The sequence below is a fragment of the Paramisgurnus dabryanus genome, chromosome 20 (assembly GCF_030506205.2).
Source record: "Paramisgurnus dabryanus chromosome 20, PD_genome_1.1, whole genome shotgun sequence".
Taxonomy (NCBI): Eukaryota; Metazoa; Chordata; class Actinopteri; order Cypriniformes; family Cobitidae; genus Paramisgurnus; species Paramisgurnus dabryanus.
In genome coordinates this window covers 26,675,076-26,703,008 of record NC_133356.1, presented here as the reverse complement: position 1 = coordinate 26,703,008, position 27,933 = coordinate 26,675,076, and the positions used below count along the sequence as shown (strand labels likewise).

General features: G+C 37.4%; 1 long non-coding RNA gene across 2 annotated transcripts in view; it reads left to right on the top strand.

The window, feature by feature from the left end:
• The window catches only part of LOC135787394 (uncharacterized), a 120,552-nt gene that overhangs the window by 68,630 nt on the left and 23,989 nt on the right, over window positions 1–27,933 (top strand). The window contains exon 4 of one of the 2 annotated variants that reach the window (XR_010547064.2): window positions 1,873–2,464. The exons of the other annotated variant lie outside the window; for it this stretch is intronic. This is a non-coding gene — a long non-coding RNA (uncharacterized lncRNA). Of the gene's footprint in view, window positions 1–1,872; window positions 2,465–27,933 lie in introns of those variants that run through there. 2 annotated transcript variants of the gene reach the window in all.

Sequence of the window (27,933 nt, the reverse complement as noted above, 5' to 3'; positions counted from 1 at the left end):
AATCAAGTAGTCTGAAATACAATATAAAGCATCAGTCATGCTGACTACTATTTTGTACTTTTTGGATCTCGTGAGCAAAACTCATCGTTCACTTTTATTACATGTGAAAGAAAAGCATTAATAACATCTTATTTTGTGTTCCACAAAAGAAACAAAGTCATCATATGGGTGAGTAAATGTTAAAATAATTTTTCATTTTTGGGTGTACTGTCTCTTTAAGAGCCAACTTTAAGCTTGGTGGGCAAAACGCCTGGGCTTCCTCACAATGCTGCCGCTATCTTTCACAGGGACACACACATACTCACTGCTTATGAAAGCTTATGTAAAGCTTGTCTGAGGAGAGAAAAGCCTCGATGACATTAAACATCAGCGGCAGGGAACATTCAGAGTAAACAAGAGCAGAGCTGTGAGAGATCACCATTAAACTGCACGTACCTACAAAGAGCTGGACAAACACACACACGCTGCACTCACTCACATACTCTGGATCAAGTATTGTTTATGAAAGGTCAGGGGTCAGAGAGAGAGAGAGAGAGAGAGAGAGAGAGAGAAAGAGAGAGAGAGAGAATGTTAAATGGCTTAAAGGTAAATGGTGAATTAGTTCAACATTAAGTTACAATAATGTTCAGCAGTTACATAGTTATAGATTAATTATTAAATAGGTTCATGATTTTTATTTTTACTTCAGCCTATGAAACGTGTGTTTGTCAAAATGACTTAAACCGAAAGAGATTATTTATTTATTTTACAATTATTATTTCAGATATTCAGGATTGTAAAGTAGGCGATTTATGCACATGCAAAAAAAAAATGCTGGGTTGTTTTTAATAATTCGTTTATTTGTTAATTGAGACCAAAAATGATCAAATAAAAAATCACTTGTTTATGCAATATTTATTTCCAAAATATTAAAATATTTGAAATTACAAATGATTTTGTACATATTTTTTTTAACCCATGCTGGGTAAATTGGACAGAACACACCACTGGGTTACAATTACCCAATGCTGGGTTGTTGTTACCCAACTATAGGTTGTAATAACAGTGTATCCATCGCATAAGTTATATATTAATGTCACAAATCTATACACATATAACATAAACTAAAGTGTATATGTTCTTCCTGAATAATTTTAATTTTGATTTAATTTTTTTAACTTTAGTTAGTGTGTAATGTTGCTATAATAGCATAAATAATACCTGTAAAATGATAAAGCTCAAAGTTCACTGCCAGGCGATATATTTTCATAATTTGCCTTTCAAAGCCTACAGCGAACGGCCGGTTTGGATTTCAGCCCTCTATTTCCTGCTTTAATGATGTCAATAAGACAGTTTTTGACTAAACTCCGCCCACAGAAATACGTCAGTCGCCAGCTAAGCTAACGGCAAGCTAAGCTGCTATCAAATCACAACACACTAAACAAACTACACAATCAGAACTCGATACGTATTTCTGAAGGAGGGACTTCATAGAAAAGGAAGACATCAGCACGTTTTTTGGACAGTGAAAACAGCGCTATACAGATAAGTCAATTGTGTAAAAAAATAAAACTTTTTTTTTACATGTGAAACATGAGCACATGTTATATTGTGCACTGTAAACACAATCAAAGCTTCAAAAACACAGAAAGAACCGGACCTTTAACATTTATTTACCATAAATACATTTGTTACAATTATCCATCAAAAATCTTTATTGTTTATAATACTTATTATATTATAATACAATAATGATACTTAAATTTGTTTGAAAATTGCAGTTACCACCAGCTTTGCCCTCATGTAGTTTATAGTCATTTATTGAATACATTTGTCCATGAACATCAAGTCATCTCATGTGAGTTTATCTTGATCTCTGCTGATATGATGCAGATGATGCAGTTCTTCTGGATCAGCTGAAGGGAATTTTCCAGATTCCAGCTATTCCAGGCCACCTGTTGGTTCTGTCTGGAGGATGAAGTTGGACGATGGGCCTCGTCTATCTAATGACTGTCAGTAACTAAAATGAAGTCATAGGCGAAGCCCTGAGTTACACGCAAACTGTGAGAAGTAACATGTTTTATTAATAGTCAATCACAGGATTCACATTATGTTGATTAATAAGTACAAAAAGCTGGATCATCCAGAAAAACATTCAAGACTTGCGACAGATTTGTTCTCATATTTGAAAAGGAAGACTTTTAATGTGTTTTGAAGGAACATAATGTTTTCACCTATATAGTTTTGCACAACCATCAAAAATATGAATAGCTTTACTTGCCAAGAGAACCGTGTTATGCAAGTGTGTCATGATCATGTGCACATTTTTACTTTAACATTGTTCAAACAAAAAGTCAGATTTTGTTTAAGCATGTGAAACTCAAAGATAGGAAATTGTGGACTAACTTGGTGTTTATTACCTGTAGCCAGTTTAAACAAACAGTCTAGAAAACAACAACACAAATCAGACCAGTTATTGGACAGCAACATACAGTTTTTTTCGATTGCTAAACGACAGTGGGCACAACTGGAGCTACATGTGCAAAACTCTAACTACAGTCTGCACTACCAAAAGTCACATGAGCACAACTCTAAACACATGGCTCAAAACAGCTCCGTGCAGCCAAACACTAAACACAACCCTCACTGAGATAACACACACTGTCACTCAGAACACACTGAGAGGAAAAACACTAACATCAAACACCAATACACAAAATACTAACTTTATATCTTTACAGTTTTAACAATTTCAGTGATGTCACACCAAATAATGTTTTCTTTAAAGAATGATTTATTTATTGATTTATCACAATATTTTTTAGAACATCATAATTTTTTAGGGTAAATGAAAATTAGCAGTTTGCTTCAGTTGTCTGTAGTAATTTACGGAATTACAGTAATGAGAAAAAAAGGTAGAAACTTAAAGTACATGAAAGGTAATATTATATATAAATGAAATACATATATGAAATTGAAATTTATATTTATATGAAATTGCAATCAGCAGTGTTTGAAAGGCACAATGCTGAAATCTTTTCTGTTTTGAATGTGTGGTTCACAGTTTTGATAGCTGTGTGTTAGCATTTGAACAAAGTGCTGTAAATCCACAGTGTTGTGCAGGTTGGGATTAAAGTCATGGGATAAGTGTGTAAAGTTTTGAAAACTGTGTTCAAGCAATGAAAAACGAACTAGAGTTTGGTCCACATGAACTGCTGCTGTGCAGACTGTAGTTAGAGTTTTGCACATGTGACTCCAGTTGTGCCCACTGGCGTTTAGCAATCGAAAAAAACTGTAATACACGTATAGAATAATAATAGATAATACACTTTATAATTCACAATAGACATGGACATATTTGACATATTTCATGGTAAAGTTATATGAGTCTAAAGTGTATTTTACTATTCTTCAATTTGTCAACCTTTCCCACATTTTAATCACGCTTTCATTGCAGTTCACTTAAATTTGTCTTGCGGTGTGACAAATATATTTAAGTACAGCACAAATAAAATTCCCCATAGTCTTTATTCAGTGTAGCTACATAGAGAATCAGATCTAAATGTGGTTGAATACTGTATAAGATTTAGTCAAATGTTGTTTACCATGTCACATTAAAATAAACAGTCACTGCTTTACAACCCTGATTTCTACATTATGTGGCCTGTCATTACTTCTGAAACCAATAACAAAGGCTGAAATTACTTAGGGCTTAATCACATCATTTATCATTCTTTCTGTAAACATTTTCCTTTAGTTTATAATGTGCGGTTTTGGTATTCATATACCTGGCAGTGAATAATAACACATTTCTGTCTCCCTATCTATCACTCTTTCTCTCCAGCCTTGTTCATTTCCAGCTATTTTTCACATTAGTTTATCTGTCCGTTCCCTCTATGTGACCGCGAGACTGGGGTCATTTCAGAGTTCAGTTGGATATGAAGGCCTCTTTGTTTTCATGGTAGAAATAAATACTTTTTAAGGTGTGAGATGAAAGAACTAAATCAAGTCAAGTAAGCTTTAAAAGTATTTTGAATGTAAAAACAGCTCTTCAAAGGCTGTGGGAGCTTTAGGCATGTAATCTCTGCGGGATTAGTTGTTTTACAAAAGACTTGTACCTTAATGTGTGTGTGTGTGTGTGTGTGTGTGTGTGTGTGTGTGTGTGTGTGTGTGTGTGTGTGTGTGTGTGTGTGTGTGTGTGTGTGTGTGTGTGTGTGTGTGTGTGTGTGTGTGTGTGTGTGTGTGTGTGTGTGTGTGTGTGTGTGTGTGTGTGTGTGTGTGTTGCAAGCACCTGATCTCCATCAGAGACCTTTTGTTGGCCAACTTTACACAGTGAGAGACGCACACATTTCACATACTACACACGCACATTATGTTGGGTGATTCTTCAGATTAAAACTTTGAATTTATGTAAAAACATGTATCGCAAGATTTGATCTTCATTAATAGTTGATGGTTTCGATGTTTGATGGTATTCTAATGAACTTTGGACTTTTTTTGGCACGCAGTTAACTGTGTGTGTGCATACAAAGAACTGGCTGAAAAAACATGCATGCTCTATCTAAATATTTAATAATTGACCTGCTATGTAAATTGTTGAGTTCTGAATAAATCTATTAACCATTTACAGATGTGTCCTGTTTAGATTTGCCCTGCTCAAATAAAAAATAAAATCAATGAATCCTATACAAAACCAGAAGTCATAAGGTTTGAAATTGAGATTTATACATCATCTGAAAGCTGAATAAATAAGCGTTCATTGTTAAGATATGACATTATTTGGCCAAGATACAACTATTTAAAAATCTGGAGTCTGAGGATGCATAAAAATCTAAATATTGAGAAAATAATTTTGTTGTATGAAGTCCTTTTGCAACATATATTACTAATAATATATATATATATATATATATATATATATATATATATATATATATATATATATATATATATATATATATATTGAGGAAGGTTTTTAACAAACTATCTTCATATAACATGATCTTTACTTAAAATCGTAATGAGTTTGATACAGGTATATACGAAAAATCTATCCTTTTGACCCATACAATGTATTGTTGGCTATTGCTACAAATATACCCATGCTACTTAAAGGTGCATTGTGTAAAATTTACAAGGATCTTTTGACAGAAATACAATATAATATAACATTATCAGTAGTGTATAAAGACCTTATATAGTAAACCGCATTGTTTTTATTACTTTAAAATGAGGCGTTTTTATCTATGTACACCGCGGGTCCCCTTACATGTTTCTATACAGCAGCGCGTTTCATCCCTACGTTGTTTCAGACGACAACATGTTTGGCCTGTGGTGGTTTCCCTATATGCATTTTGAAATTGAGGGGTGAGCTGTTGGTTGCAATTCGCAAATCTCACCACTAGATGCCACTAAAATTTACACAACATCTTTAAGACTGGGTTTGAGGTTGATGCTGCATTTACACCAACCGCGGTAGAGGCGTGAAGCGCGAGTGATTTCAATGTTAAGTAAATGTGCAGACGCGTTGACGCGCGGAAGAGGCGTTCGGCGCGGAGCGGAAGAATGGTGCTTTTGTGCATTTTGCGGATCACGCGAATTTGCGGCTGAATCCCAAGTTGAAAAATTTGAACTTTGGCGGAATTTCGCGCCGCGTTAACCATTCAGGAGCCTGCCTGCTGCTGTGGTGGCAGCCCCGCCCGGAGTCACTCACTCAAGCAGTCACTCGAAGCTATATGACACAAGTTGTTATTTCTATAGAGGAGACAGGAATAAAAAGGACCTCGCTTGGAAGAGACTTTGGGCAACCTGGTAAGTTGTAATACACACTTCACTTTTGAGTCACGTGACATTTATCTACCCGCGCCATTTATTTTCCCCCTATAGTAAGGTTACCCAATACAAACTGGTAACTCTCTTGATAAATGCACAAGTAACATCAGTCATCTTGCAAACAGACACTCGCACAGCAGTTGCCCCTCCCACAAGAAGCGGATTTTGCTTCGGACGCGCGTCAAATGCTTGCTTTTTCCGCGCGTCTACTCCGCTCTACATGCGCGAATGCATCCAAATTGTTCAAGCAGCAAACTAGGCGCGGTAGACGCGATTTTGACGCCCAAACCGCGTTTGGTGTAAACTCAGCATGAGGGTCACATTTAGCAGTTGTTTTTGGTGATCCAACCCAATCTCATTGCATTTCGTACGTATTATACAAGGTGGCTAATTCGTATGAATTTGCATGACCACGTTTGTACATTTTTGCTTTTTTCCCATGTGACATTGGTGGAGTTTTTAGTATTGTTTTTTCATTTACATTAATAAGTGTACCTTTTTGAATGATTCTCTTTGTACGAATTCATACTTAATAACCCATAGGGCTGGGCAAAAATATTGACACAGCTAACTATCGTGATAATTCCCCCCACAATAGTGTATCGATATTTCAATCTCTAATATCGGTATTTAAAATAAAATAAAAAAATTCTAATCCCTCTGTGTGCGTCAAACGACCTCCTCCGCTGCTGCTGTAGTTGTCGCTGTCCAGTTGTCTGTCATATATGGCCGTTCGGCCAATGTCTCAGATGTTAATGGAAATGAGAAAATGGCAGAAAATCTAAAAATGCCTGCAGCTTTCAAAGCCAATGTGTGGAAACACTTTGTCTTTAAAAAAAGTTTAAAGTTGCTCTGTTTTTTACAGTTTTTGTTAAAAAAAAGCATTGCAATGCAACGCAATATGCACTGTATTGTTCTGCACCGTGATATATTGTATCGTGGGACATATACCGTGATATGTATCGTTTCGTGAGGCTCTTGCCAATACCCAGCCCCAATAACCAACTCTAACTAAAATACGTACAAATTTCTGTGAGATCAGGCAGGGTGATAAACAATGTTGTTGTTGTTATGGTTCTGTAAAATGAGAGCAACACAAGTTTGTAATGCAGTGGTTCACAGAACTGTAAAAGCAAAAAATAAAAATATAGCTAAATGCAAATAATAGAATCACAACTAACCATATAAACCTGCATAGACAGGATCAGGGTTATCATCTAGCTTTTGATCTTGAAGTACTGCTATAACATTAACTGGACAGTAACTGGAATATTATGCAGAAATGTTTCTGTGTACATGCATGGTGAAATAAATCTGATGAGGACCTTCAGGTCCAAAGATCCATGAGAGTGTCCCAGCTCTGGATTCTCAGAATTCACAGGATCGAGTGTTTCCCCTCCTCTCACCCCACAGCTTAACCAGCTGGGCTTCAGGATATTGCTCCATTCTTTAGAGAAGCCACAAGTTTGCTTGTGGCGTCCCTACATGCAGACAGCAAAAACAAATACACACAAGGCCACCACCAGAGAGCCGAGGCAGCTTTTGAAAGGCGCGCACAGTCATGTGATTGTGTCTATTTATAGTTTGCTCTTCATGACTCATTGTTTGTCTTTGTTGTATAAAGCTCAATGAGTTCTGACCTGAATCCTGTAATATAGCTACTATTCACCAATTTCCTGTTTATTACACAAGCACTGAGATTTAACATAGGTGTGTTGGTGTGTGTTTTGTATAAGCAGTGTTTTAGAGAACATGCTATTACAATCAGCCTCTTGGATTACAAAGGTCTTCTGAATAGCATGTATTAGACAATAGTCAGGATAAGCTGCACGTTTTTAAAGAATACGTGTGCATTTTTATGTGAAGTGTACTTTACTTAGGTTTTCATCCTATTGACGTATTGACAGGACTAAAACGCCTAAAAAAAAGATAATAATGCTATGATTAAATGTTGCCAAAACGTCCATATTGTTTGTATTTTGTGTTTTTGAGTCACTGTAAAAGAAAAGATTTGTTGGTTCAACTTATAAAAGTAAGTTTCAAAAATATTAGTTATCTAAAAAAATCTATTTAAAAATTGTTGTGTCAAATATATATATATATATATATATATATTTTTTTAAGTTAAATCAACTCAACTAGGGGTGTGTTTCACAAAAGCATCATTTGTGTGACAAAGTCTTGACTAGGTAGTTAGTTTCTTCAACTATGCATCGTACTATGGTGATTTAGCAGCAAGTTACGTCGTTGTTTGGGAAACACACCCAAGGTAACTTACTTTTTTAAGTTGATCCAACTTTTTACAGTGCATGCATTAACAGTGAGACATTTACATGGAACGATGTGCCAAAATATGTAAGTAATTATTTCCTCGCCATTAACAAGTTATCTCGCCAATTAAGAGAAAACATTTGCATGAAAAAAAAAGTGTTCCTGATGAGTTTTTATGTTAATCTGTAATAGCGTGAATATCCACTAGATGGCTCACCCAATTTATAAAAAACTGAAGCAAAAAAAGAAATGTACTAATTTTAAACTCTGTGTATGTTTTGATAATCATTCTGAATCTGATCTTTAACAAAATTCCTTCACAAAAATGCAATTATTTCAGCTTTTTACAAAAAAATATTTTTAAAGAAAAATACCCATATTTAAGAGTTTATAAGCAGAAAAAAAACATATAGAATGAAACTGATTTTTTTCCCCGTTTTGGTTGTTTGTTTATTTGAAAGCAGAGTGTCTGTTCTTTCATTTGATATATTTGTATGATTATATATTTTTAGAAGAAAATTTTCCTGGTAGGCATTTTGTGAAAATCACAAAAAAATGCTGGGGGGCAACTTTAAAAAAAATAGGCTGGTGGGAAAGGGTTAATGATATATCTGTTAAACAAAAAAGATATTACATCTTTATGTTTAACTTATTTCATATCCTAGATTTACAGCGCAGAAGAATGTTGTTGTTATATGCCTATTTATTAAGATTTCCTAGTTATGCACCTTAACCTACAGTAGTTCGTCTTCCTCATTATGATTCAATTTAGTTTATTAAGGTTATTTAGGTTTATTTTGGTTAGTACATTTATTGTTTCTTTTTATGCAATACTCTTCTTGACCTTAACAGAACCGACCTGGAACCCCTTTTTGGGTCACGACCCACCAATTAAGAACCAGTGACCACAGGCCAGGTCTTAATGCTTAAGGTCACCTACTTAAGGTCAAGATTTTCTGGACAAATAGGTTCTGTTAGTTAAGAGATCAACTTTAAGGTATACAACCGAATGAAACAATAAACATTACTATTCGTCACAGCCTTCTTTGTGTTCACATAAATTAACCATGTAGTCTTTTATGACCAGGGCCGATAAAATAACCTAATTGTCTTTTGTCTGTGTTGTGTTTGAATTTGACAAACATCTCAAGTTGTTTATTGTACCATCTTAATAAAACTGTCATGTGACAGAAACGTGTACAAACACATTTGCAAATTATTTCACAACGTCTGCGTCACCCAACACTGGCAACGATGGAGGCGATAGAAATGATAACATTTGACTTTATAGATGTAAACAGATACTAAAAAGCTTTTTCTCAGTGTGGGAAAATCGCTTTGGAAAGTGCTTAAGGTGATGTGCTACAGCTGTCTGTCTGTCTGTGTGTGTGCGAATTGTGACAGTGTCCAGACTCCTCATACAGCAGACTTTGACGTGGTGTGCTGGTTCATATTCACTGGATTATCCAAAAGTTTCTCTTGGGTCTCTGTGTCAACCTCATCTGCTTGCACTAAGAAAGAGGATAAGACATAGCAGAAAAATGAATAGAGAGAGGGGTTAATAGAAATTTGTGAATGTAATAAGGTCAAGATGTTTCACAGTTAAATGTTGCACATAAAAGTGGCACAACTGCTTACATTTCAACACACACATACACACTTTTCCTGTTTTCTGTTTGTAAAGGCATTAAAATGTAGTTTTCCTTGTCAATGTTTGTTTTCTTTTGTTACCTTGTCATTTTTACATGGTAAATCATCATAGCACTTCTCACACAGCTCTTTAGCAGTTCCCAGATTGTAGCAGCTATTAATGTGAATAAAGGCCACTGGGTGAAGTGTTAAAATCACAGCTAAATACTCTGTTTCACCCTATCAGTCATTAACCAGCCCATTGTATTTGATTGTCTTAAAGATTAAGGGATTTAAAACACATAATATGTCAAACTGAAACTTTCAAACTAATATTATGAATGACTTTTGTCTAAAGCAAACTTTAAAGAGAAGAAAGAAGCTAACTGACAAAAGTAGAAGTTACTTTTAGCTGACAGGTTTTAACATCCTTTCCGACTTACAGACCAAAATACTTTACAGAAGTAAATTAAACAGGATATTTCACAAAATTGATGGAAAATACAAATTCAGGGTAATATATCCTCTCACAGTGTTATATCCTCCCTCAGATGCTGAGATCACAAAGTGTGCATTATGATTTTAAGTCAATCACATTTCATGACATACTTTTGAAGTTCAGTATTGTCGCTGGAGATGCAAGGAATGTGTTTTTTATGTGGTGCCAGCAGACAATCAGCTGGATGTCATTTTCCTGCAGTCTCAAAATAAAAAGTCATGTGGCAATTAGCTGTGTTCAGAGACGGAGTAATCGGAGGAGGGGGATTCAAAGGGCCTTGGCTACACATGGGGCTCAGTAGAAGCCTATACTTTCCTATATAATTTTATTATTTAAAATGCATCTTTGCAAAATAATATATTAAGGTGAGCGCAATAATAAATGCCCTCATACTGTACCAAGTGCACATGCGTCACCTTATGACTTGCGCGGAGAAATCAGATACGTGCGCGACCCTTCACCATTCTGAATGTTTCGCGCATCAGTTAAATGGCACATACCAGAAATTAAGCTTTGTTTTTGCACAGGGCTACTAAAGGGTTAATAGTGCCACATGGTGATCAACAGTAAAAATGACAAATTTGACCTCTTAGCAAAAGGAAAAAACACCAACATTCAAAAATGCATTATAAAAAGACATCATAGCTATGCAATCAAAAAATGTGGTTATAATGGAAGTCAATGGTGCAAAAACAGACACTAATTATAAATGAGGAAAACAATAAATAAAAACACTAAAACTAAAAATGCTTCGAAGCCAATGTTTTTACCAAGCGTTCCGCACAAGCCCTGAAAAGTGAAGCCAAAACGTCTCGATCGCCCCCCAGTGACTGGTCCCAGTATAGGTCATAAACCCCGCCTCCCCATGTTATTCAATGGGACTTGAGACCAACCAAAAAATTTAATTACACTTCAATTATCTTTTTTCCGAAGTTGGTTTCTGTCATTTACTGTAGTTTTTATCACGCTGATGTACATTCAAATGTTTGTTTTTAAAATAAGTTTGTGTTTAGTTAGTTATTTAATGATATAAAAACGGTGGTGTCACATCATGATTGACAGCTGTGATATCGTGTGATATGCGCATTCTACGAGAGCGAGGGCGGGGTCTTGATTTCGTGGCTTCACTTCCTGCTCACTACTGCGCATGACTAGTCCCGAAATCCCAACTACGCAGACTCAAGACCCAAGATGTCGCGTCGTATCGGGACACTGGCGGCTTCACTTTTCACCAATGGAAGAGAGCGAACAGGCGTCGTCCATCTTTTTTTACAGTCTATGGTTTTTACCAATCTTTGACATGCCAAAGACTGTGAAAAAGGTTAAAAAAAAATCCAGGTTACAATCACTTTTTATATTGGAAATCGGTCATTTTGTGTGTGCTTTTTCCCCAAATCAGTGACACCACTTATAAACTTGGCAATTAAAGAGTTTAAATCATGGAATTTTAGTGAAGATTTGGTAGTTTTGAGTGAGATTGATTAACATTTAAAATTTTTATAGCTGTTGAATTTAGTGGATGTTTTCATCCACTGACAACACGAAAGGATGTAAATTTGAACAATGCACAAGGGTTAAGGAACGACAGACGATAAACTGAAAGTCTTTAATTTTCTATGGATAGTCGAACTAGTGGTACATGGCGTTGCAATCATCTGATCATCTTTTTTGATTTTCTGAAGAAAAAAAATCCCTATATAAAACAAGATATTGAATTGATTCTAAAGTTATTCATTATTCAGATTCATCTAACATCACCAAATGTCGAACTCCCATGGACACAACATAAAACAACATCTTAGGTTGTGTAACAAATGTTGACAACCAGCACAAGCTAGCGACCCACTTTCCTACATAAGCACACACAAACTTGATGCCTCGTCAACCATGTCATTCAATTGAAGTTGACTTCATTTGCCACAATAAAACAAGGGACCCTTTTATAAAGAGACTTTAGCGGTCCATCTGGAAGAACTTTAAATGTCTCTCCACAATCTGCCACAATGTCTTTATAATCTCTTTGAAAAGCAAAAGACGTTTCTTTCAAACTTTTTTGGCTGTAATTCAGTGCAGCAATCAGTGTGTCAATGTGTGTTTGTGTGTAAGGTGGTGTGTGTTCGCATAGCACACTTGCAAATATTTATCTGTTGCTGAACCAGATGACGACAGTCATCTACCTGAACAGCTTTCAGGTTGAAATAACACACAGTTTACAGAGAAGAAAAATCAATGTTTCTCACACGAATGTCATGAAGGGTAAAGTTTTGGCTGTTGAATTCTTCTTGCGAAGTGATCTGAACCGTCCAACCCGTGTTTATTGTTCTATCCGACTAAACCGCAATTAATCATGATTTTCACCACGCCCATGGTTCTGTTGGACATCACCAAGCCTGCGTGAACATGTTCAGCTACCTCACACACACACACACGCACACGCACACGCACACGCACGCGCACGCGCACGCACACGCACACGCACACGCACACGCACACGCACACACACACACACACACACACACACACACACACACACACACACACACACACACACACACACACACACACACACACACACACACACACACACACACACACACACACACACACACACACATACACACGCACACGCACACACACACACACACACACACACACACACACACACATACACACGCACACACACACACACATACAGTAATGTCAAAGAAACTGGAATTTATTTTATTATTTTTACCCTTACACTACATAAAATCTCACATTGACTTATAAAATGTTATGTTAATAAGATTGAATGAAGCTTCTTTACAAGATTTAACTTTGACTAAAGGATATTGATGGAAGGTAATGTATAAAAAAGCATATTACAGTTTTTTTCGATTGCTAAACGACAGTGGGCACAACTGGAGCTACATGTGCAAAACTCTAACTACAGTCTGCACTACCAAAAGTCACATGAGCACAACTCTTAACATATGGCTCAAAACAGCTCCGTGCAGCCAAACACTAAACACAACCCTCACTGAGATAACACACACTGTCACTCACAACACACTGAGAGGAAAAACACTAACATCAAACACCAATACACAAAATACTAACTTTATATATTTTTACAGTTTTAACAATTTCAGTGATGTCACACCAAGTAATGTTTTCTTTAAAGAATGATTTATTTATTGATTTATCACAATATTTTTTTTAGAACATCATAATTTTTTAGGGTAAATGAAAATTAGCAGTTTGCTTCAGTTGTCTGTAGTAATTTACGGAATTACAGTAATGAGAAAAAAGGTAGAAACTTAAAGTACATGAAGGGTAATATTATATATAAATGAAATATATATATGAAATTGGAATTTATATTTATATGAAATTGCAATCAGCAGTGTTTGAAAGGCACAATGCTGAAATCAATTGTGTTTTGAATGTGTGATTCACAGTTTTGACAGCAGTGTGTTAGCATTTGAACAAAGTGCTGTAAATCCAGAGTGTTGTGCAGGTTGTGGTTAAAGTCATGGGATAAGTGTGTAAAGTTTTGAAAACTGTGTTCAAGCAATGAAAAACGAACTAGAGTTTGGTCCACATGAACTGCTGCTGTGCAGACTGTAGTTAGAGTTTTGCACATGTGACTCCAGTTGTGCCCACTGGCGTTTAGCAATCGAAAAAAACTGTAATGGACCCACGTCATCACGTCAAGAGGTCACGGATGACGAATGCGAAACTATGCTCCAGTGTTTACAAGTGTGGAGAAAGAGGACCGTTCCGACGTTGTTGTATGTCGAATGATACTAATGCTGCGTTCCAGGCAACCTGTAACTCGTAACTCACGACTTCAAAACCACGACTCACGACTCTGAACTGGGAGTACATCGATCTAGTACGAGTTCACGGGTGGGAAGTCACGGGTTTGACTGCCGTTCCAGTGCACTTTCACCGGTAGAAGGTTGTAAAAACACGGGTTACTGGCTGTCTGGAACGCATAGGGTCGTGAGTCGTGGTTTTGAAGTCGTAACTCACGAGTTTAAAAACCTGCCTGGAACGCAGCATAATTAATGTCTTTGTGTCAGTTTATTGTTTAAAATTGTCCGCAAATGTGCATTTCGTATATGTAACAAGTGACCTTTCCACGGCATTACGCAATTACGTGGGGTCGTGCTGGCGCGTCACAGAATCAGAGATAGACAAGAAGATGTGGTTTAAAAGTGCATATTTTTTATTTTTCTTGCCAAAAATGACAATTGTTTCGCTAGACAAGACCCGTATGCCTCGTTTGGGATCATTTAGAGTCCTTTGAAAATGCAATTTTATACTGCATTAAAACTGATATGTGTTGGGGTCCATTAAAGTCCATTAAAATGAGAAAAATCCTGTGATGTTTTCCTCAAAAAACATCAAAAACAAAGAAAGACATCAACATTTTGGATGACATGGTGGTGAGTAAATTATCTGGATTTATTTTTAAGAAAATTGACTAATCCTTTAAAGGGACAGTAAGTAGGGTATAAACGCGTTTTCATTCAGAACACGTGAACTAGCTGAAACGGACAAGGAGATCAGTGATTACATAACGGCTACCGTAGTTGCAACACGCATTTGGAAAAGCGAGGTGCTAGAGAGCAATATTCATTTGAATGCAAAATACAATTTCACTACTAGATGTGGGTACATCCTACTTATTGTCCCTTTAAGCAATATTTTATTTTTAATGTACAAGCTGTACAAAATCTCTAAACTGTATTTTTCTCTCTCTCAGCATACACACACCCCATAACATAGTTGGGTGTCATTTGCTGCGGGATGGGGGGATTATCCCCATCCCTGGTCTTTTATCCCTGCCCCTGATCAATTATTATTACAAAATTTCACCCCCCATTATTAATGATCAGCCATATAAATGCCCCAAAATAAATATAATTTATGCAAAAATGGAGGCCAGCTAGTCAGTGAGAGCTGTGCAGTAAAAGTAAACCTCAAGAAGTGCTCTAGTGACAGACATTAGGACTTATGGCCTTAAGCCTCCTTGTTAAAGTGTCTGACTCTAATGCCAGACGGTGGTTCATAATTTATTTTCATAAATAAATATATTTAAAAAAAATCCAACTTCTGATTTTACAAATCGCACCCTGGTTATACCCACATACTTTACATCTTGCTGTAAACTTTCATCTGGTACCTACATAAAGATGTCACTGATTGATTCAATTTAGACATGGACCGCAGAACTCCACCAGAAGGACTCAGGAGGTAAATGTATCATTGATTTGATTTATTTAACAATTTGAAAGAAAAAGGATGCAGCTATGAAATAGTTCTTTGGCGTAGACCCCATCCATAATTCAAACCCAGAGGGTTGTAGCTTTTCGCTGTTCCTGCCTGAGACGAAGGAACCCCTGATACATGGACAAGGGCCAACCTGGTTTTGGGGGGTGGGTGAAGGGGAACATCAGCATCTACACATGTAAGATGCACTTTGGATGGCCATTGGTCTATGAAAGCACTATATAAATGCAGTCCATTGTGGGTTGCAGTGGTTCATGTAGGTTGTCTACAAATCGGAAGGTTGGTGGTTCAATCCCCGGCTCCAAGCGTCGAGGTGTCCTTAAGCAAGACACCTAATCCCAGCTGCTCCCGATGAGCTGGATGGCGCCTTGCATGGCTGACAATGCCGTCAATGTAGGAATGGGTGAATGTGAGGCAATATGTACTGTAAAGTGCTTTGGATGGCCATTGGTCTATGAAAGCGCTATATAAATGCAGTCTATTTACCATACTCCAAGAATTAAGTGATGATTGGCTATCAAAATGTAATGAATGATGTGGCATTTAGTCTTCCTAGTAGAACTTACACTAAAGCTTTCATTTACAAACGTTGCTGTCCAGAATGCACAACTGTATTAACATGAATTAATTTGTGAGTACATGTTGAAGGACATGAGTCCCTGAATGCCATCACTCATTTTCATTTTCATTGTGCCTCTACTCGACTGAATAAGCCTTATAAATCCAAATACATTAAAAGTGCCACTCGGTGAATTTAGCACACACAATTTAATTTCTTTTTCATTTCCTTAAAGCCGTTTCTGGTTATTTTCTTGTGTCCTGGATTGGGTCATGGCCTTTTAAGATCTACACTTTCATTCAACTGCATGACGGGAATGAAAATATATTTTATTTTCATATACTGAATCATAGCAATTCATAACATTTCATAAGTGGTGTTTATGGTTTCCCCCGCTCCAAACTTCCCCTTTTCTCTCCTAATTGCACGGTCTTGCCGTTGAGTTTCTCTCGGAGGAGTTGGAACGGCTGTCTCACGCTTGTCCAACCGGTGCCTGAACAACACTCTGCATTATTCGGCTTTACTGTAACACAGATTTTTACAAGCTGGACAAAAGCTAAAGTAGGAGGCGCTCCAGCCTGTAAATCAATGCTTCTTTATAAAGAGGAGAAATGATTGCAATAAGTGTTGCCCTATAAAAAGAGGGAGAATTTATTAAAAGTTGGCTAAGTAGATGAAGCAAACCCCTGCTGCAGAAATGGAAACTTTATTGGATACCAATAAAGTTAGATATGTGTTGTTCTTAAAGGGTGTAAAAGATTTTAATGGAGGGGCTATCACTTTTGTTTTGATTATATTTATTTGGGTCTTAGTAGTGTAAGCTGTTTCATTAAAATGCTGGAGCGCCCCAAACCACGCCAGGCTTGTTAAAGATGTTACTGCGAAGCTCAATTAGTGGATTATTGCGTTAGCGGTACAAAGGTTATGAGTTTGATTCCCAAAAATGGGTGAAATCGCATGGACATATCTGATTGGCTGGCTTCTACAGTATGTAAGAGGTGGGTGGACTAGTAATCAGTTTTACATGTTAAAAGCATCAAATCTTTGAATAAAGTCGCAACCTGGCTGCCGTGAGACTCAAACTGGCAACTCTCGGGTTACAGTTTACAAGCCTGACATTCTATCAGACCCACTGGTGTATTGGGCAGTGCCCATTCCCATTTGCCATTCATGTTCCCCTTTCTCCACACTGTACTTTCCTGTCCTCTCTTCTTCAATACTGTCTGTCAATTGACCTATGGATAAGCCACGCCCCCTCCACTCACTCGGACAAACAATCAACATTTGGTGACAGGCGCTATGGCAGCTGCCACAGTAGGAGACATTTCACAGGCGGCAATTGATGATTTTTGGAGACAGAAAGACTATATATCAACTCAAAGTCACCAAAAGGACCTTAACTATGCATTGGAGAGTTATATTAATAATTTTATTGTTGAGAAGGTCGATGAAAAGCTTCAGCTCCAGGCAAAAATGTACAGGTAACAGTGTAAACGCGATAAATCGCATCTCGTTGCCATCATGATCAAATTAAATATGTACAGGTCTAAGTTGCATACGTTTCCAGGACAAGCCTTTTTACTATCTTTACCAAGACTACCTATCTGTTGGTGCTACATGAATCATTCAGCAAAACATTTAAATAACGTATCTCTGTTATTTACAGATACGTTAATGAAGCTGAGTGACTTGATGTACAATGCAGCTAGAAGCTAACGCTAACGTTTTCGTTTAACGTTACGTTAGAGATGTTAAAGATAACGTTCAAATACGTTGTTAACTTAGCTTAGAACAGAAGTAGACATCCTTGTTTAATTTATCGTTTACTTGGTGTTGTGGACTACTGCATAACTTAATCCAGAGAAGACACTTAGCGTTATCTTGATTGAGATATGGTTTGGGAAAGGGTAAAAATACACAACATCGCCCAGCCTCTCGGCATAGCTAGTGTCAGAGAACCCCATGCATATTGTTTGACCATTTTAAATTACAAGAAATACATACACAGTCGAACGATAACTGACTAACCAACATGATCTCACAAAAATCCGTGAAATAGTCACGCATTATTTTGCTCAGTTTTGCGTGACATTGTCACGTATTTCCACCATATTACGTGCCCCTGACACGACTTGCTTTTCCGTGACAGTTTCACGTATTGGTTACTCAACTGTTTTTCCTATTTTTAAACAATTTTCGCTTCGGTTTGGGGTTAGATTTGCTGTTTGCGTTAGGATGTCACTTAATGTATTGGTTTATAAAAAAAATTCGTATGCTTTTTAAACCATCGTCGCCTGACGTTGGGGTTAGAGTTGGGTTTGGGTAAGGATGTCATTTTATGTAACAGAAGGTTGTTCTAACCCCAAACCGAAGCGACAATTGTAAGAAAATAGGAAAAACAGTTGAGTAACCAATACGTGAAACTGTCACGGAAAAGAAGTCGTGTCAGGGGCACGTAATATGGTGGAAATACGTGACAATGTCACGCAAAACTGAGCAAAATAATGCGTGACTATTTCACGTATTTTGTGAGATCAGGTTGGACTAACTGCAATGCATTTCAATGGCGTGGAAGCAGAGAATGTCTGAGTGTATTGGGTTAGCTACGCGCACTGTGATTGGCTCATCGCGTTTGGGGCCGTGGCTTAGCCATAGGTCAATTAAAGGTAAAAATGTCACCCCTAAAAAAAAAACTATATTTCTAAGTATGTGTGGGTGCAGTATGAATATATTCTGGACGTACTGTATCCACCATTTTTTTTATTGTCATGTGACAAGGGTTACTTACTTATTCATTTAGCTGACACTTTTATCCAAAATGACTTACAATTGCTATATATGTCAGAGGTTGCTCCCCTCTGGAGCAACTAGGGGTTAAGTGTCTTGCTCAGGAACCCAATGGTGTGTCACAGTGGATTCGAACCCGGGTCTCTCACACCAAAGGCGTGTCTTATCCACTGCGCCATCACTGGTTGGGTATTGTTTTAAGTTTAGCGATTCCAATGCCAAATACGCTTATCAAAACTAGTTCTTAATGATTCCTGGTTCCGATTCCAATATTTTTAGTGTGAGAAAAGTCTATAACCATTTGGCATTTAGTCTATAACCATTTGGCTGTAACTGTTAACTTTGACAATTCGTCTCAAAATGAAATGTAAAAAGTGCCAGAATGAATGATACAAATTGCAGAGCTTTCAAGTTTTATCAGAAGTTTGGAGCAAGATTAGAGCAGGGCCAATAAGGTATTTGCAGCAGTGGCCCCTCGGCCCCACCCAATTCTTTCAAGTTCATGCTAGCAATTAAATTTGACCTATTGTTCATAAATGACAAGCACAAATAAAAATTCTAACAACTGGTAGGTCTGATAAAGGACAGACAAATCCATACTAACATACATATCCAAATTAAAATGAAATCTGTCCATAAACAGACTTCTCTGTATGATTTCTCAAATAGTTCTTGCGTTACATTCATGTCATGTGTGTCTCGTTTCTTGCAGCGCTGCGTAAAGATAAGCACATCTAAAAACTCCAGACAGCTATGAACTCCCGGTAGAGAACTTCCTGCATACGCCTGTGTCTTATCCATTATTTGTATATAGGAGGAAGAGTTATTTCTTACTCCTCAGCGTGAGAAAAACAAGGTATGGTGTGTGAAGTGGCTAAAATGCGTGTGTCTCACGGTGAATGCGTGACACTTGAGAGCCCTACAAATTGATATAATTTTAAATAAGTTATGTTGTCCTGTAACAGTTAGCTGCCTTATTTTTATCATCTTTTTATTACAAAAGAGATATCCGTTTTTCCAGAAGTATGCTGCTTTAATTCACAGCTGAATCTGTGTTTTGTACCTGAGTAGAGATGTTGCTATTACTAATATTAGCTGTATCTGGTGCGCTGTAGGAGGACTCACGGCTGGGGATTTAAACGCCATACATTCCTTTAAATTAACGCCGTGTTGATGCAAATGTTTCATTATATTAGAGGTATTGCCCCTTACACAAAATATCCTTGAAATATCCTAATAGTTTAACCAATATTTTGAATGTTTGCTGCAGTCAGTCATAGTGCGAAGTGTAATGTACTTCGCATATGCTTATGAAAGGTTCATCACAGGTCCTGGCAGATAGATACAACTGTAAAACACTCACTGCTGTTCGCCGTGCGAGAATTACTGAAAAAGTCACAAATCAATAAACAGAATTAAAATGTGCGCGTCGATTCCCCGGTTGATTTTTTTTTGGAAACGGTTCTGAAATGGAACCGCGAGCCTCTGCTAATCGCGCGCTCCTCAACAGACGCGTTTGCTCTTGCACAATTTTTTTTTTACGACAGGGGTGACTTGAGTAATCCAGTCCAAAACTCATCACACTCTACATGACATGAGGTCTTGTGCACCAACGTGATCTCATGAGAATATGTGTGTATTTTTACGTTTCAGTGTGGTTGTACAATACATATTTTACTTACATTTAAAACACACTGAAACGTACAATATCGACGTTTTGAGAAAACTAATATGTGTATTATTTACAGCTTTACAAACGTACAAATTTGTACGTAAGTTATTCATATTCATAAATATTAAAATCGCAGGCATTGGCGTTTCTTACTCATACATGTTTTCAGTCATATTTTCTGACTTATTTATTAAAGACAGTGTACCCATTTACCTAATGAAATGATTATGATATTCAGAGAATTTCACAATATTAAACTTTTTAAAACTTTAAAAGGAATAGCATTTCTGTATTTATATTTAGTTTGTTTGCCATGACACACAAAAACGCGTTTTCTCCTGTGTCTTCTATGCAATACGTTATAATACTACTACTGTAAGCAATAATTACAACAAAATACAACATAAATTCACAAAAGATGTTACTTTTATTCATTTGCTGTTATCCACATCTTTAAAATTCATACGATTGCGAGGAACAGATCCCAATTCAGCCCTTTATCCAGCGATCTTGATTCGAGTTCTCATCAGCAACCGTAAAGTCAGATTGCGCGTTCGTTAATGCGAATTCAAATATCCCACCTCAAGAAGCTTTACGACACATTGCTTTACGGCAGTGATATCAAAAGCTCATTGGCTCTTTGAGTGGCACGTGACATATTTGCGTCATTTACATTTCCGTTGGTTTACGTTTGAAATTAAAAAAGCGCGTTGTGACAGAGGGAAGCCGGATCAACGCTGATCAAACTCTTGGATTAATAACTTTAATACTTCTCTTTACTTTACTTCATATACTCCAGAGAGGACCGTGGCTGCAGCACATCGTCATTTAAACTACTTTTGGTACTGATTTTAATATTCGCAATAAATAAATTGTTGTAATTACACTTGTCTGTCTGTTATGATTTTTTAAAACAGTAACGTTAAATGATTTTAATAAACTGTTTTCCGAGGACTGTAGCACCTTAAAATATCTTTTGAATGCTATATTGTTACTAATATGTTCTTAAACATATCTGTCTGTTACGTTGCATAATATAAAAATAATAGATTACGTATTTAAACATTTTGTATAAAAAGAGTTTGGGTTTAGGGTAAGGTTTGGGGTTAGGGTAAGATTTGGGTTTAGGGTAAGGTTTGGGGTACGGTTAAGGTGGTAACATATCGCTAAAATGGTTAAAAGGAAATTATACAGCAATCTTTATGGAATGAAAGATACGTAAAAGTTTTAAGTTTTTTAGCTGTCAAAACGTAATAATGCTACGTTTAAATGTTGTAAATACGTCGCATTGTACGTTTTAGCATCTATTTAAACGTACAAAAATAAGTTTTTTGTTTAAAAAGTTTTAAAGTTACGTGTAAATACTACGTATTAACAGTGAGACCAGGCTGTGGGCACACAACGTACACTACCACCCACTCCGCGTTGAACTCATTTTTGCCGCGCACACCCACGCGCTTTTGCGGGCGCGTCAGGTATAAACAAGGCTTTACTCACTATTTTTAAAAATACAAATATTTTCTTGATGAGCAAAATGACCTAAGAAAATAAGTCTAGTTTTTAGACGAACACATATCAAATTTAAATGAATTTGTGCTTAAAACAAGCAAAAATGCATTCAAGAAAGTGTTTAAACTTTAAAGTAAAGCCCATTGGCAAATCTTTTGCTTGTTTTAGGCACAAATTCACTTAAATTTAAGATTCTTTGTCTAAAAACGAAACTTATTTTCTTAGGTTATTTTGCTCACCAAGAAAATGCATTTTGATTTAAGAATTTTTAGATATTTGTACTGAAAACAAGACAAAAATACTAAGAAAGTTATTTTTGCAGTGTATTTGCTTATTGTAAGTCAAAAATGTCTATTTCTCTAAGGCATTTTAGTAAGAAACTATGCACTGCCTTGTAATATTTGTTTTGCTTATCTGATTCATGATTAAATTTTCAAATTGTTTAAAAAGTTTATTTTCCAAAAATTATGAGATTATTTGCCAAACAATTTCTTCATCCTACGACTTTCTCTTGATAAAAATCTTGATTTTTATTTTATTGTGGCATTAAAACGGTGTTGTGAGAAAGTTGATAACACTAAAACGTTCATTTTCCAAAGCTATTACAAGGGTAACTTTTGATCAGTAATAAAGCGTTCCTCTGGGAATGTGTTTGAACAAAGGTTTTGTTTTGCTTTGCGTCAGTGTAATTGCAAATATTATGAATCAAGGCTTCTAAGAAACCGCTCAGTGCATTGAGCTGATAAGAAATGACAAATGAAACATTAGTTCAAACTTGCTGTTGAACTTACTGACGTTCACGGCCCGAGGCAAAGGAAGACGGCCATAGAAAAAAGGTTTAGGGGTGTGACGCCGAGTTTTTCTCTCTCTCCCCCGCTTTTCTTTTCACTCCTCGTTCTCTCTCTCTTTCTCTTCGGTTGGATGGAGAACAGGCCTGGCTTACAGCTGGTTGTGTTTAGCATCTGTGTGTACAGTGTATGTGTGCGTTTGGGGAGGGGGGTTGTTACAGGCCTGGACCAAAAGGAGTGTAAAAATGTATACGGCATTTCCTCACCAGTAATCCAAATGGTACAAAATGTTCTTGGCAATCAGCCGAGATGCATAGAGAAAACATCCCCCCGCCTCATTTCATCTTTAGTCCAGAGTATATATCTATTTCTTCTCCCTTCTGTCTTCATGTCCTTCACTGTGAGTGATGAATCACAAGATTTTGGCAGACCAGCGCTGGAACTTGTAACACTCAGATTAGATAACCGAAGTTTATGATTATAAGCACACCAGACCAGACTTCGTATATAAAGTTGACCGCCCGGCCTTACAACCTTCTGTACCCTACATAAAGCGCGTGTGGTGTGCGGTTATATGGAAGAGGGCACACAGCTATGCGTTTCTGCATGTGTGTGCCAACCGCAGCTGAGGGTGGGGGCCTTGTACTTCATTCAATAACTGCACCGCATCCATCAATGCTGGGAAAACACGCTGTAATAATGGCCCAGCCCTACTGCTGACCTGGGCTGTTTGCACTCCGAATCCGTGGTTTATTTTCCCCTGCAGTGGAGAGCGGGGCCGTGCCAAGCTTACACTGGCCCGCATAGTAGCCGCGGTGGGCCGCCAGGTCTTACATAAAACCCCCGGGACATGCGGGTCTCCAGAGGCGGTAAAAAAGAAAGGGCAGGATAGGGTTTTGTCTATGAGGGGTGAAAGAGAAATTTGTGGCTTTTTTTTCATTTTTGTTACAAAAAGCTATTTTATTAAGGTGACACATATCAACCCTATAGTACTGTGATGGTGCAATGGTATGTAAAGGGTTGGGAGTTAAAAGCATGTAAAGTTTAAGATATCATTACTTTCAACCTCATGTCAACCCTGGCCGTCTATCACTATAGACTATGGTTTATTTGTGTTGGTCTTCTGTGTGTTCAGCAATCCACTTTGGCGCTGTGGTTGCTGATTGCTGTGTGTTAATGAGGTCAGGGTGTCAAACACCGTTTTGTGTATGTATGTGTCAAACAGACAAACAGACGTCCGTAAAGTAGATCTGAAAACCCAAGGTCCGACTCGAGTCCCGAGCGAGTTCAGGTCTAAAAGTTTTTTATGTGTGCCTCGGGCACGGGTCAGGTATAATAATAGCGCCATCTGGTAATTTAAAATTAATGTGTTTTTGCCGAACGGACCCGAGACGACCCAACTATCTTGAGTGTGTGCAACAAGTCCCCTTTTTAGACAGACCTGTCAATCAATTTTTAATGCACATATTAGCAGTTGTCGTCGTAAGATAATAGAGAAAAATAAATGGAGCAGCGGGCCAAACTGGGTTATCTCTCTGTCTGACTGGTGCGTTCTGGGATGCAGACACACATCAGTGCAATTTACATTCAGGTCCAGTCGGATTCAAAAAATTGACAAAAAATGTGGGTTTGTCTTGTGCTGGGTCTTCCTATAAAAAAAATGTATGCACAATAGGTTCGGTTAAAAAGTGATTCGGGTCATTTGGGATGGGGTACATTTCTTTGGAGGCGAGAACACCTCTACCGTGAATTAATGGTACAAAAGCTGTCACTAGGAAAATACCTAAAAAAGTCTAATATTTGCCATTTAGGATTTGAGGTACAGATATGCACCCTTTAGATACAAGGGTGCAGAAAAGGTATGCAAAAGTTAAAGATTATAGCTTTATTTTATTCGCAATTTACCTCAAATTTGTAATAAATCTTTATGTGCAACACACATGTACCGAGGTATGGCCTTATAGGCAGAACACCACAGATCTTTGAGGAACCCAGGTTTGAGTCTCATCTCTCCTTCCTTGTCACTTTTTTATCCACTGTCTTATATAATAAAGGCAACATTTCTTTGTAATTAACTGAATTTCATTAAATGACTGCTTCAGTAAATCTGTTAATTTCTGCCTGCACAGTCTCTGCATGTGCGTCTGCAGTCAGTTCTGGTCTCTCATAGCTGACAGCAATTCTTTAAACGTATGGCTCCCAGACCACTCCCATCAGTGATGTTTCTGTGCAATTGTGGGAGTCCAGACCTGCTTCACTGATGGATGGCTCATAGGGGTGACATACTGCTCTTGCACAAGTTCCCTTAAACGCTATGTTCTTGACAGGTTCTCCTGGTTTTTAAAACAGGCATTACATCTTTATCCAAACACGAGCACCTGTAAAAAGGATTCAGAGTTGCATAACAGTTTGAGTTGTCTCACGTTCGTTCAGACTTAATATACATAATAAAAGCTCTTAAATGGTTTCTTCATACTGGATGTGAATCTGTTCTGTTGATTAAACCCTAGAAAGAGTGAATGGCAAAGATGAACCACCACTAGATGGCGCTCGGAGACTGTACCAATATTCAGTGGTTGCTATATCTAAACTCTTTACCATTGAAATTTTCATCATGATTGAATGATCAGTCTGTTGAACAAACACAGGTCGATGATTAAAAAATGCCGATGCTGGGAACAAACAGTTCTTTTGGATAATTAGTTTACTTTTGGATCTCAATAGCGAGTTTAGCAAAGAAAGCTTACGCAGCTGCTGAAAATTGTGAATGGGAATGAACAACTTTTTTAATGGGCTATTTTATGTTAAAGCACTGAGTGATTTGGATGAATTATAGGCACGGATTTCCTGCTGATATGCAAGCAATGGGTGACAGTGCACAGACTTTGTTGTTGTTTTTTATACTTAAAATTTGCATGCAATGAATCATGTGCTATACTAACTTATATAATGTAAGCCTGTAAGAATGATGTTCTGTGCCTTAAAGGTAAAACGTAGGTTTGAAATATGCTGATGATACATGTGTGAGTGTACAATATTACAGTTTCATATTAAACGCATACTGTATTTACAACCTAATGAGAATTGGGCATTAAACATGCATTATGATTTATTATTGATTTTATGATCAGCTGTACTTATTTTATCTCAACATTAGTAAAAAAAAAATATTTTATATCTGAATAGTATTAATTTGATCACATTGTGCTGATTTATATTAACACACTGCGAGTGTCACAAAAAGCTTCTTGCTGATGCTATTTTTTCACACCATAGATTCAGGATCTGATGTTCATGGTTCACAAGATTTGTCCAAGCCTCGGTTGCTCACTCGAAAAAGTTACGTTACAAGTTGAGGTGTTTGTGAGAAGTTGCGTATGTTTGTGTGTGAGTGAGTGTGAAAAGAGAGAGATAGAGAGAGAGAGAGAGAGAGAGAGAGAGAGAGAGAGAGCTAACTAAACCTGTGATCACCTGCATCTGCTCTGACATGTCTGTTGAGAAAATCAATAACTCTTCTTTAATCTTAAACAGAATTGAACAATAATCCAAATCCAGTTATTTTTGTGAACGGACTGATGTGTAATGTAACATAAATGTTGGCGCACTGAGCCAAATCCGGGCTTAAATGTAAACGCTCCGTGAAAGTGATTCCCCCTCTTTCCTCTGTTGCTTGCGGTGGGAACGATGTGTTGTGGTGATGGAAACTGTGTGCGGTGGGATTTCTTCTCCCAACTGGAAATGAGCCATTCTGTTGCTGGGGCTGAAGGCCATTGGATAGGAATTTCGTTCACTTGAAGTGGGAAAAAGAGGAATGGTGTCCCTGACCGCAAGATTGCCAGGATATGGCTGCTTTGAATCTTGTAATGGGAGTCAGAACACAAGTGCTCCTCAGTTCTGTTACACATGTGCTCATGCACTGTACAAAATGTTAATTTGTGCATTAAAAGTGCATTCATTTATTGCTAAACTCAATAAATGCACTTAGGTCGTGGTTTCCAGGACAGGGATTAGATTAAGCCAGCAGTCATGTCAACAAAGATGAGTAGTCACAACTTATAAAATATAGTTGAGAAAAGTCAACTTAATTTTTATAAGTTATAACAACTCACCTGTAGTTATAACAACTCAGCTCTAGTCAAGATAAATAAAAGTAAGTTGAAATGACTTGTAAATCCGAGTTTACACAAGTCCTAGACTAAAATGAAGCTGTCCAAACTGAAAACAACTTGCAGTAATGTTTTTAAAATGTTTGACGTCCTCAATCATTCATAGTAGGCACTGATGTTTTCTATGGTCCGATTTTTTTAAAAAATGTATGTGTGCATAATAATTCAACAAATCAGAAAATATCTAATTTCTTCCAGTACGTAGGCCTACGCTGCAAAAAAAGATTTGTTGGTTCATTTTTTTGTTAATTCAACTTAAAAAATGTTTATTACTTAAGTTAATATAAACTCAAAATTTTAAGGCAACCAGGTAACTAATTTTTTTACAGTGTACATGTGAACCTGCTGTCTTCATTATCTTCATCAAACTCAGTTCAGCCAGTTATGCGTGACTCTGCAGTGCAGTCTTGTTTAGGGTCAGACATGGGTCTGTCCCGTAGACAGAAGATCCCAAGATGGCTTCTCCTGTTACCCATCTTCAAATGCATCACGTCCCTGTGCTCTCAACCTTGCCTGTCTGCCTATTTTCCAGCACCGTGTTGAGGTAACATGAGCCTTTGTGAGGATTTGGAAGTCTTAATTGGTCTTTGGGGGTGGGGGAGACGTCCAGGCAAGGTTTTGTGCATCTTACCATGCATTTACCAGCACTGCTATTCACCATAAAATAAAAACATTGTATTTCTGTATAGTCATGTGTGATATTAATAATATTACTTCGGAGTGTGTGTTTGCGTGCGCTGTTATGTTGAGCGTATGTTAAGCACTCATAGTGGAGGAATGCGAGTGGAGCACAATATCCCACAACCCCCTGGGCCGCTCGCACAGCTGGTGAAGACATTAGGCAGTCACACACAAATCATAGTCATTTTTAAACACTCTCAGGTGTCAGAAACACAAACGTGTGTGGATGAGCGACTCTGTCTCTTTGCCCGCCCGTCTCGCTTTTCCTTTGGCGGCTCGTG